Here is a 12,072-nt window from a genome sequence, read left to right on the forward strand (position 1 = left end):
TGTGCTGAGATATCAAGTTGATGGGAGCCTTAAAATATGTCAGGCAGGTCTAAATAATGCAAGTCAAGGAGCTTAAATGCTGTTTCAGTTGTAGTTACAAAAGAGAAGGTTACGTTCACCGGTTGTTCTATTTCACTGTACATCATCAAATCACCAACATAGCTGGGAAACCTTGCACCTCCCTCCTGGATGTTGTTGCAGGTTGTACCAGGATCCTCTACTTAATCACTCGGACCTTCTTTTTGACTGCTCCGTTGAAGCAAAATCACATGCAGTAGAAAGATCCATGGAGATGAACATCCAATTGCAGATCAAGCTTCACATGCTTCTGGCAGTCCTGTGTCCTGTTGAATATCTGTGCTCTTCAAAATCAAAACTATTCCTATCAACTTAATGGGGATGAATATCCTCTTAACTCCTCTGCAGTGGTCTACAATAAAACAGTCTCCTGTTTTTATCTACTGGCTCACGGTCACTTTCCAATTCCCATGTTCTTTAGCTCACTTGTGACCCTTTCTCGAGGTCAAGGATGACCTTCTCTGCATGGCTAACAGCTTAGCCATTTCTCTGATTGTGTATTTCCCTCCTTATCTTGAGTTCAGCAAAGCTTTTTAGCCTATCAGTCTTGAGGTCCTCAAACAATAAAATTTAATACTATGTTTTGAATATCATGTCTTCCATTCACAGTGGATTACAGTTGATGTAATCCACTGTACAGTTAATTTTTAACTACATCCTTTATCCTACTCCAAGAATAAGCCTGCCCATCTTCATAAATTGTCTCCCTCAGAGCCAGTTTGACTACTGGCTCTTTTTTATGCAGGTGACATAAAAGTTTGTGTTATTTGTTTGACTCTTTTGAGTCCTGGCAGCCTCTCCCACACCAAACGTATTGAGACTGAATGCTTCAAAAATCTGCTTACTCTAGCACTACTGTAACTGAGTTTTCTCATTTTGGCACATCAGAAAACAGACAAGCTTCACACACAACTTGGGGAAGATCACATTTGAACATTCTGCTGCCCCTCTTTGACATTTGATGCCGTAACTTAACATTTGTTCCACCATGTGTTGCTGGTCAATAACTCCTGGCAGGAGGTCTCCATCTTGTTCGCTGTTTGCATTTCCCATTTTATTCCTGCTGCTGGACTGTCAGCTGTTGTGAATATGCAATCCACCCTACTATTCTGCTTCTATATTTCTAATGATGAGATGAAGCCTGACATAAAGAAAGCAGTCAGAGGTGAACCAAAGGGAATTTAAGGTTTAAAAAAATCTTTGAAAAAGAACCATGGAGAGGCTTGGAGGAATGTGATCATCACTCCCCACAGCTTCTTATGATTACTGCCAAGACCATGAAAGCACTCCAAATAATGTTGTGGGGAATGCTGTGATACCCACATGCAATGCAGGTCATCTTCTGTTCATGCAACCTGGCATTTGGAAGACTTATTGCATCAGCAAAGATGGCCAAGAGTGAATAATCTTTACCAAAATAGCTGTAAAGCTACATTAGCATTTCCATGCTGGTTGCACCAGCATTTTCTGGTGTTGATCCAAGCTCAGATACTCAAAACAAAAAAATTAAGGGCCTTTTTCCCATTAAGTGCTTTGCCAGGTTTATGGATCTGTCTCCTCAGCTCACAGCATTGGCAACAGTGAGCTCTTACAAAAGGGAAGATCTCTGCTTGGACTTTATCTTCTCTGAAATCTTTATGTGCTCTCTTGCAATGCCTTCCTTGGGATAGTCTCATGTTCCCTGCTCAAAAACAAAAGACCAAACATTTAAAAATCTATTCCCTGTTCCCCAGGGAAATGGAAACATGTTTTACCCCATCCTCAGTGTCTCTGGCTTCCTTTGAACTTCACAATGGTTCAGGTTTTTTTTTTTCCTCCTCCAGAATTCTCTACAAAGGCAGCTCACCTCCTGGCAGCTCCTCCAGCCCTGGCCTGCTCCTTTCCGCTATCCACAGATAAAATTCCTCTTGCATTTGGCTTGTTTCATCTCACTGGAATCCTGTCCTCCCTTCCAATCTCTTTCCAGACGCCAAGTCACTCATCCTTAAATCTCACCTTTAAAACCTTCCTTCACGGCACAGTTTACAGCTGCCTGTAACATTGGGTAACACTGTGTATAGTGGGTAAAATATGAAAATGTTCTGTATAAAACTAAGCTGTGGTGTATTGTCTCAGAGCCCCACAATGGAAAACAACCCAACCTAAAAACAAGTCACGGGATATACAGTGGATAACAAGAAATTCTAAACCCACAGCTGACTTTGGACAGGGCATGTACAGCAGGTGACCAATGAGAGGGCTGTGGGTGATGTACAGACCTCCACAGAGCCACCCAGAGCCCACCCAGGTGAAGTTCTTCACCTTTCCCTTCGCGGATTTGAACCCCCACCGCTTTGAGGCAGAGTGAATTTACTTGTGGGGGGCAGGAGGGTGAGCGATGACGTGCCCAGGGACCGTGAACTGTAAGGCAGTCATCTCCATGATGGTCACCGCAGGCCGCGGCCCCCAGCCAAAGGGGAGCAGCCCCACAGCACGGCCGGGTCTCAGGGCTCGCCCGGCTCAGCCTGCCCCGTGGCAGGGGCAGCAGCTGCCTGCCCGCCCGCTCTCAGTCCCGCGGTCACCCCGCGTCACTCGTGTGCTGTGGGAAAACAGCGGAGGGGCCGCTGTCCCTTTAAATAGCATTCCGTGGTTCACGTGGCCGCCGTCTCCTTGTAATAATTAGCCGCGGGCCGTAGCGCCGCCTCCTCCTCGTCGCGGCCTCCCTTCCCCGGCTCCGCCAATCAGCGCCCGCCCGCGTCACTCTGAGGGCAACGAAACACGGAGAAAGGCAAAAAAAAGTTTGGTGAGGAGCGAGCGGGGCCGGGCGGGCGGCGGCGGGACGCGGCGGCCCGTGGGCAGGTGAGGGGCGAGCTGCCGGGCGGGCCGGGGCTGGGCGGGCCGGGGGCTGGCGGCCCCGCTCTGCGGGGAGGCGGCGGGGGGGAGCGGCGGCGGCCGTTCGGCCGTGGGGAGCGCTGGGGGAGCTGAAGGGACGGTTCCCCCTTAGCTCCATCCTTCCGACCCCCGCACCTGGCAGGCCTGCGGCCGCGGGGCAGCGGCGGCGCTGAGGCCGGGCCCAGGGCCCCGGGGCTCTTTTTCTCCCTTTTTTGGTTGTTCCTTCCTCCTTTCCCCATCCCCCCGCCGGGCAGCTCCCCGCTGCGTGCGCAGGAGCCATCCCAGGGCAGAGGTGTTTGTACTCGTGTCCTTGGGTGGAAGGGGAGAGGCGGGCTGCCGGCCCGCGGCGTGCCGCCAGCGCTGCGCCCGCCCGCCCGGCCCCCGCCGCCCCTCCCCGCCGGGCCCGCGGTTATTTTAGTTTGTCCCGGGGGGAGAGGGCCGGCGTTCCGGCGGGGGCGGCCTCCCCTTCCGCGGGTCTCAGCTGCTGTGGGGGACTGGACTGGAGCTGGTGGCGGTGCCCTGGAAGTGGGAGGGCTTCCCCGTTGTCTCCGAGTCGGGGCCTTCCCCCCGGGCCGGGGCCGTTGGTGGCTCCTGCAGTCGGTTTTCCTCTGCTTCTCGGGTAAGTTGAAGCGCAGCAGATTTGTGTGGTTTGGAGACAGGAGTATTCAGGAAGCAACGTGCAGTTGGTAGTGGCACCTTTCCAATTAAACTAGGGGTCTAAGCCTGCCCAGCCTATCGTCGTTTTGTGTTTTACTGTACAAAAAGTTTGTTTTGTTGGTTTTTTTCTTGTATTTATCGAGGAACCCTGCGAAATTTGACTAACCTTAGTTCCCAGGCTCTACAAAAAGCCTGGAGTGATAGATAAGGGGTGCGAGTGTCCACTCTTGTTTCCACAGGGTGTTAGGATGGGGGAAATTTTAACTTGTATTTTTTTTTTAAGTACTAATTATCTTATTGCTGGTAATGGCAGCAGCAACGAAACACACAAACTTCTACCAAACACGCTGATGTAATGTGGAGGCATTAGCGAAACCGACGATAGTTGCTTTTTCCCCTACGTGGACTGACTTCAAGTGCACCGTTGTGTTAAGTCCATCCCCTGGATGTTTGTCCGGACTTGTCCTATAATAGATGGCATTGCATAAGAGTTACGGGGAATAAAGAGTACACCGAGTTTATTTCATTCTTCTAGGGGTCTGTGCTTGCATCTTAACTGTGCCAGGCTCTGAAGAGAGAAGGGTGCAGCTTGGTAAGCTGCCCTATGAACTTTAGGGTGGGGAAAAAAAAAAGGAAGCTATTCTCTTCCTCCTTGTGCTTCCTAGCAAATGATTTTGTTTGTCTGATGTCATCTTAAATAATTTCTGTCATAGAGTGCTAATCCTCTTCTGACCTGTGGATGATGGTAACTCAACAACTGAGGAAGCAAACATGTCAATTTCTTAATCTTTTTCCTGTCTCTCCTTTGACTTTTATAGCTTTGTTTTTTGAATTCTGTCTCATTTCTTTATCTAGTGCTGAGTTACCCACACCTCTTCTTGATACTATCACCTAACCTATAACAAGGGAGCTGGCTCTTTTCATCTGTCACATATTCATTCAGGCAAAAAGAAACATCTTTTGGGAGGACTTTTGTTCCTGTTGGTACTAAATATCAAAGTCTGGGACACATCAGTGGGTTTACTACTTTCCAGACAGAGAAGAAATTCTTCATTAGTGAAGAATACTATATGTATTTTGTGGAGTACTTACTGAAATATTTTTTGTCTTACAAAACTGTGAATCATGTTAAAATAACAACAGATTAAAATAAATGTACTTCTTGACTAATCATGAATTTATAGCAAAAATGAACAGTGTTACATAATATACTTTAAGAGTGTGATCTAAGTTTATGTTTCAACTTCTTGTTGCTTTATGGTCTCAGATGGCACATTCAAAACCTTATACAAATAGCTTGAAAGAGATAGTGGCAAGTTATCAGGGGAGAGTAGCATTAACACAAACTACTGAAAAGTTGCTATGGTTACAGATAAAGGTAATCCCTGTTTCTGTGAAAGTGTGTCCTTTTGTAACAGCTATATTAATCAGTCTGATTTCTGAGAGAATTGTAAGTAGACAAACTTCTGGCTTCATTTGCTTGGCATCTGATAGCTATGCAGCTATTTTATTTCTTTAAATACCGAATGGGCTGTGACTTGCATTCAAGATGCTTGGTTTAAGCTACAAAGGCTATTATAGGTTGCATTTAAATGTACTTGGAAACTAGTATACTTTTTTGTTTGCACCGGAGAGATGTCTAATGTCAAGGCAAAGTCTTCTGAAATGCCTAGATCCTTTCTCAAGGATTCTGATTGAAGCAAGTGATGTGGCCATCTATCACTGGAGGCCTTGGTGGTGCAGCTGTACAAGACATAATTCCATGTTCTGACTTCAAACGAACAAAACCCTGCCAAACCCAACAACAACAACAAAAACCCCAACCAAGACCAACATGGCAACTGTTGAGAGTGATTTGAGATCTGTTATGGATGAGCAGCTTTATAGGCCAGGAGATAACAGTGGGAGGGGTATTCTTTTAATGGCTTACTCCCCACTTAGAGGCAAGCAGTTGGAATTTAACCATGTGGGAGGTTTGAGGTAGCTGCTAAAACTTCCAGGGGCGTCTGTTTCTGTCTGATGTATCTGTACTGCTGTTCAGACAACTGACCAGTCCCCTCTGATAAAGACCCACTATTTACCACATGCACCTCTTTGTTTCCAGGTTTGGTTATTGCAGTGCTGTAGTACATCTGGGATTGAAAGCAGCAAGAGAAGTCTCGGTGTTCTTCAAGATTACTGAAATCTCATCAGTCTGGTACGTTGTTTTCTCTAGACTCCTGGAGTAACAAGTGGAATTCTTTGTATGTGGGAGCCTGCTGAGTTACTCCTAATGATACTGAAGTTCCTAGGATCTTGGCTTTTTGTCAGCAGCCTCTACAACTTCCTGAGAATGGCTGCTAAGAACTGTGAAATTAAATGTTGCTGGGATTGTGTGGAAGATTGTTTTTGGTAGTGGTGTTTGTAGCAGGACAATGAACCTGAGCTCCAGATCTTTCAGTCAACATACACTCTGAACTTGTTTTCATCTTGCCTATCCAGCCTGGAAATTCCAGGTACATTTGTGTACTTTTAAAACTAAGGTCAGGCTGGAAAGGAGCTATTGCTAATTGACTCTTTAGAGACTGCACACTGATGTACAAGAATATGAAAAAGAATGTTTCTTTTATCACAGGATTTTTTTTTCCCTCTTGTTCTTGCATAGACACAGCCCTGATGAAGTTTGTTGTTTAGATTTGATTAAAAAATGATGACTAATGTCTCAAAATCCTTGCTCAAATGCCAAACTTCTGAAATTCCTATGCTAATGTGCCTTTAAAATTTATGTCTTTCCAAAAATATCTTCTACAGTGAGTTCGAGAACTATTGTTTATAAACAGGATTGCAACATCTGAGGGTGTGAAAGAAATGAGAAGCTAAATACTACTTTTAAAGCTGTCTCTAATGATAAAATAGCTAAAAGCCAGAGCTATAATTATTTTAAAGTAGTTTTTAAAACTTCCCCACTTGCTGTAGTGCCAGCATAACTGACAACGAGAGGGTAAAGTCCTTTTCTGCGATGCAAGTTTGGTATGTGTACGCAGCAGTTCAGTTGCTTTGCTACTTATTAACGTGTGCAGAATCCAGGAGGTGTAATGTATTCAAGACTGTGGAAAAACAGGTGCAAACTTGTGAAGAAAGGCCTTGTGATTCACCCTGATCTCCTGGGAACTGGGCAGCAAGTAACCATGTCTTTATCTAATCCTTGAACAGCCATCACATGTAGCTTTTGATCACTACTATTCTGGTCTCAGTTCAAACTGGTGACTTAAAGATGAAAGGCTCTGTTTGTGATCTCTTGAGCTGTCAAGTCCTCCAAACTTGCTGTCTTCTGTATGTGTAAGATTACAGAACAAATGGCCTTTTAGCTCTTCCACGATTACAATAGTCAAATGAGAGTCGGGTGCTTTCTCTTGTTACTGTCCTCAGTGCAAAGTTCAGTGGTAGCAAACTGAATCTGTTTTACACTGTTGTCAAAGCTTTCCTGCTTTAAGGCACTTGCAGCTGCGATCTGCTATTTTGGTTTTCTTTTTCTGCATTACTACTCTGTAATATCTGGAGCAAAGATGTAATTTGAGCCTGGACTTTAAAACCATACCTCTTTTTTTCTCCAAGATGTATGTATGTTTACAGGGAAAATAGGTAGCTTATGTGCAAAATCTGATCTTGTACATATATTTCTTTTAATGTCTAGTTTCACTAGGTCTCAGCATGGGTTAATAACTTGAGTAGCAATTTTTTGTGTTCTCAACATCTAGACACGAATGTGTTTAGCAGTGGTTTCTAGTCCACTGAGACAGAGTCAACTGTGAACCTTGTCTGTGTACACCACAGATTTGTCTTTTTCTGGATAGAGGGGGATCTTTACTTCTGTGAAGATAGCAAATTACTCTTGAGGCATTCTGAGTGTGATGGTTTGGTGTTGTGTTGGGTGTTTTTGTTTACTTTAAATGAGATGAGGCAAGCAAATCTAGGAAGTCGGCGCTGAATACAGGAGAATCATCGTGCTTTGCTGTTCCCCTCGTGCTCTAGGGAAGCCATGCCCTTGCTTATCAGAAGCTGGCCAAACTTCTGCCAGATCAGTGACTCAGAGGCAGGTGGAAGGGTCTGATGAGCACCAGAACTGGGCAGAGGGAGTTGGCCCCAGACGGCATGATGAGGGAGAAATATGGGGAGAAAGGGGGATGAAGCTTCTCATTTGTAGTGATGAGGAGCTGCTAGTTGCCCATGTAACCAGCATGAGCTGAAATGTGCGATATTTGATGGGGAAAAAAATATTTTTCATCACCATTGCAGTTGCAAGGTGGCTGGACAGTTGAGGTAATGTGTTTGGTTTGTTTTTTTGTCCTCCCCTTCTGAAACTACCCAAACAATGTCATTGACTTTAGAGTTGTCAAGCCCTTTTCCAGCACTAGGCAGCTCGGTTCATAAGGATTGTGACTTCTGTCGTTTTTATGGGCCTAAAGTTTATGTCCTCTAAATTGAAGCTTTCCAAGATTAGTTACTGAGCTATTGAGAGGACACTTTACTGCTGTCTTTTATTTGCATAAACTGTGTTCTTGGTTTTGGTTGCTTAGATCATGTTTGGTCAAAAAAGTGTCCTTTAAAGTGTGGTCTTGCAGCTCTCCTCAGGGCATCTGATTAACTTCCAGCAGTACTGGCTGTTGCAGGGTTAAGGTCTGGTTCTTTCAGCTTGGGTTTTAGGTTTTGCCTGTGGAGGAAGTTTGGTAAGTCTTGTTAATTCTATTTTGATAGTGTCTCATGTTTGCTGCTGTACAAAGTCATATTTGGATTTGTGGTGTGATAAATTGATTGCCCTGGAATAGAAGGCAACAGAAAATATGCTATTAGGCCATTTTGGGGGAATTAAATGTCCTTCCTGAAGGTTTTATGCTCTTTTGGTGTATGTATCACAGTTCAGGGGAGTACTTAGATGTGAATATTTTCATAGTGTTGGGTGGTGTTTGCAGTAAAGCAGTATGTTTAACTGTCTTGGTCTTGATCAGTCTGCATTAGGAAAGTGAGCACAGATCCTCATTTTATGGTGTTGAAGTAAAGGGAGGCAGGCTGCTGTGGGGGCTGGAGTAGAGGTGGTAAGAAGCAGAAACGAGGAGGAGTTTTTCCTCTCTGCCCCTGCACGGCACAAAAACAACCCAAATGTGGTTATGCTGACAAGTGCTGTATCTTCCTCTCGCTTATATATTTAGTTATTTTACGCTAAACACACGGAAATGTTTTATATAAGGCAACCTTGCTAACCAGATAAGTCTTGTGTAACTATGATGATGCGTTGTGGGTGCAGGAGGGAGCACTGTGTCCTGGCTCTTCCCTGTGTTGCTTGTTTGGAATGGGGCACGGTTTGTCTCAAAGGAGGTGTGATATCTGCTGTTGTGAAACGTTTTGAGTCTTGTTTTGTTTTTAGTCTTCTTGCATGTTCCAGGCTCTTCATTCGATAGATAGGTAGGGACCTGCATCAGTGTTTACACTGAGCGGGGTGGAGGGTCGAAGCTTGTAATGTAGGAGATGTTTTTAATGTAAAGGACAGGGGTTTGTCTGGTGTTAACAGAAAGCTGTGCCGAGAGAAACGCCAGTGACAGAATGTCAACAGTATCTTGCAAATTCGTTCAGTCACGTGAAGCCTGAATAAGCAAGAAAAGTTTCTGGCAGAAGCCATGGTACCTTGTGAAATGGAGCCGGTCGCTTCCTGCGGAGCTCCTCTTCTGCTGACTCATGCTTTAAATCCCTACAAGAGTCTTTGAAACCGGCAACCCGAGGTATTTTTAGCCGGGGTTACTAATTCATACAGTGTGCCCGGCTTCCCAGGGTAACACTCCTCCACTCTTAAGGAGGAAGGGCTCCAACCCCACACCCGATTTTTACGCTGTAAGTAGAGCAGGCGGCAGTCGCGCGATTGCAGCGGGAGACGCGGCTCCATCCCGCTGGGGACCTCTCCCCTCCTTCGCCCCGACCCCCCCGGCCCGGGAGCGGCGTGCTGGGCGGAACGTGCCCCTGGGGGCCGGCGCTGCCGGGAGCCGCGGAGGGGCCGCCGGGGGCCCGCCCGCCGCTCGCAGGGCCGCTTGCTGGAGCTGCCTCGCGGCGACGCGTCACCGAAGGTGGCAGTTTGTCACAGCCGGGAGCGGGGTCCTGTCCCTTTAAGAACCAGCTCGCCCAGGGTGCTCTAACCCGCCCAACCTAACCTGCTAGCGAGGAAAAAGTTCTTTAAATAATGGATACGCCGCTCGGCCAATCGGGAAGCGGAGCCTGGCTGGCGGGGCGGGGCTCCTTCGCCTCGACCAATCGTGGCGGGGGAGGCGGGGCTCCGCGTCCAGGCTAGGTTGCGCCGAAGTACAGCTCCAAGTGAAGTTAATCTGGGGTGAAGCAAACAGAAAATTGTGGAGATTTTGTTGGTAGGAATTTTCCGGTTATAATCGCGTCGTGTGGCGTTATTTCGCCCTCCAGGGCAGTGGAGTTCATGTGCGTGGGGCTCCTTTTCATTGTTTCGCTTTCTAATGATGGCAGAATATTAACATTTATGCAGGGAAGCAGAACAAAAGGGCTCTTTAGACAGGAAATAAGGTGCTGAGAGGCTCAAACTTGACCGAGTTTCTTTTGTCATCTATTGGCTTGCACTGAGGTGGGGTTTTTTTGCGTGGATGGATCGAGTGGTTCCACCTTATTTTTGTGGGGAAACGTTAATTCTAAAATAGCAAGGATAATGCTGCTGTTTTGGAGTTACACAATGTTACAGGAAGAGAGCTGGATTTTAACTCTTCTCTGATTCTGACGAGATTTGAGCTAACTAATTATGACAGCTGCTATGGGATTATTCAGTGATAGCATTTGCTCTAAGTCATTTGTCTTAAATTGTCTTTTGTTGTATCACTGAAGGTTGCTGTGCTGTTGTCTGTATATTTGTTCTTGATGAGATGAATGTCTCCCAGATCTTTGGCATTTAGAACAAAGATACGTAAAAATTATGTAAAACATTGCAATCTTTCCTTTTTTAATCGGCTTTGCAGAGTGTCTGGGTCTGTCAGAGCTCTGATTACAAACACAGGCAGGAAAATTAAGTGTTATTACCCTGTGTTGAGGCTACTACCCTTCCAGCCAAAAAAAAAGGGGGGGGGGGGGAGTATTTTTCTTTGTAATTGGTCAGAATCTCTTTTGAATCCTGTATTTATTGCCTGATGATAGCAGATAGAAGGTGTTTGCTTTGAGGGAATATTATTTTCAGTTTCTCTACTGGGTTTGTCAATGTGGTATTTTTAGTGACACTTTCTGCATCTGAATGGTTTTCAGGAATAGGAAAAGTACTATGTTCCATGGGTGGCATGGGATAAGGTGAGAGGGAGGAGAGCAGGAAGTGGAGAACTAGGAAATGGGGAGTTTGTAATGAGAAGGAAGACTTTCTTTTAATGCTATGAGGTTTTTCTTTGTATCTTTCACAAGTGTGTTAGATGAGGCCACATACAGAACAGTGTTTTCAGAATAGTGAATATATTTTCTTACTTCCCTAAGTATTTCCCATTCTTACAAAAACACTTGTGTCTATATACAGCCTCTACTGGGAGTTGGAAAGAGGTACTCGTGGCCTTAGGACTTGTTGATTTGAAGGAGTTTGATGAACTTGGTATGATTAGTCAAGGTGATAGAAGAATGGATGTATAAATTGAGCAGCAATCTTCCAAATGACAGTGGAAAGCTATTGCTTAGACCTTCACTGAATGTTATCAAGTGTGATGATTGAAGTATACTTTATTCTTTTCAGTTTTACATTGAGCCATTTTGTTTTTTCCTAAAATGCTGGGTATCGATTACTTTTATGTATGTCAGTGTCTTGACATGCTGGCATCTTGCCATGCTCCAGTGGCTTATAGGTCTGAATTACTAATTCAGGCTTGCTATCATTTTAAAAAAATATTTTTATAGCATTTTGAATCTTCTAGATTGTATTTAAACTGTGGAAATACTACTTTAGAGTGAGTAGTGACTCTTAGCTGAGGGGTGGGCTGAATCTCATGTGTATCAGGAGAGATATTTAAGACCAGGATATTTAAGTGTTCAAATACCTGGATTGTTGTTAATTGGATCTTGAATTGATGATGCTAGGCCTAGGCTGAGTGACTAGATGGGATGTCTGAAGTGAGGGCAAGAAGAATAGTCCAGCTTGCCATAATTTCCATAACCTTGTGAGTTTGTGTATTAGACTTGCTTAAACAAAAGGAAGCAAATGGAAGTATTTGTGTGTTATTAAATACTACATTTAGGCAAAAACTGGTTTTGCTTGAAATAGGAAAAAAGTTCAATACACGAGGCAACTTGGTTCATATTGTGTGATGACTGGGTAGACAATCTTCTTGGGTCTCCTCTGCCTCTCAACTTAGGAAAAGTGTATTATGTGGGACCAACTTTCCTGATTTATTCAACACAAGTGAAATGCTCAATGCTCTTACCACATGTATACAATTCTAATGCAGGCTGTTTGTA

At 44.9% G+C, this 12,072-nt stretch overlaps 1 protein-coding gene across 5 annotated transcripts in view; it reads left to right on the forward strand.

Moving 5' to 3' along the window:
- The first annotated feature begins 2,810 nt into the window (after positions 1-2,810).
- The window catches only part of ZFAND6 (zinc finger AN1-type containing 6), a 38,760-nt gene continuing 29,498 nt past the window's right edge, over positions 2,811-12,072 (forward strand). For 2 of the 5 annotated variants that reach the window (XM_061999648.1, XM_061999649.1), the window contains exon 1: positions 7,735-7,905. The gene's annotated coding sequence lies outside the window, so the exon portion shown is untranslated. Of the gene's footprint in view, positions 2,917-3,365; positions 3,569-5,710; positions 5,804-7,734; positions 7,906-9,920; positions 9,993-12,072 lie in introns of those variants that run through there. The other 3 variants (XM_061999651.1, XM_061999650.1, XM_010197579.2) reach the window with 3 other exon arrangements.

This window comes from Colius striatus, chromosome 7, assembly GCF_028858725.1.
Source record: "Colius striatus isolate bColStr4 chromosome 7, bColStr4.1.hap1, whole genome shotgun sequence".
Classification (NCBI taxonomy): Eukaryota; Metazoa; Chordata; class Aves; order Coliiformes; family Coliidae; genus Colius; species Colius striatus.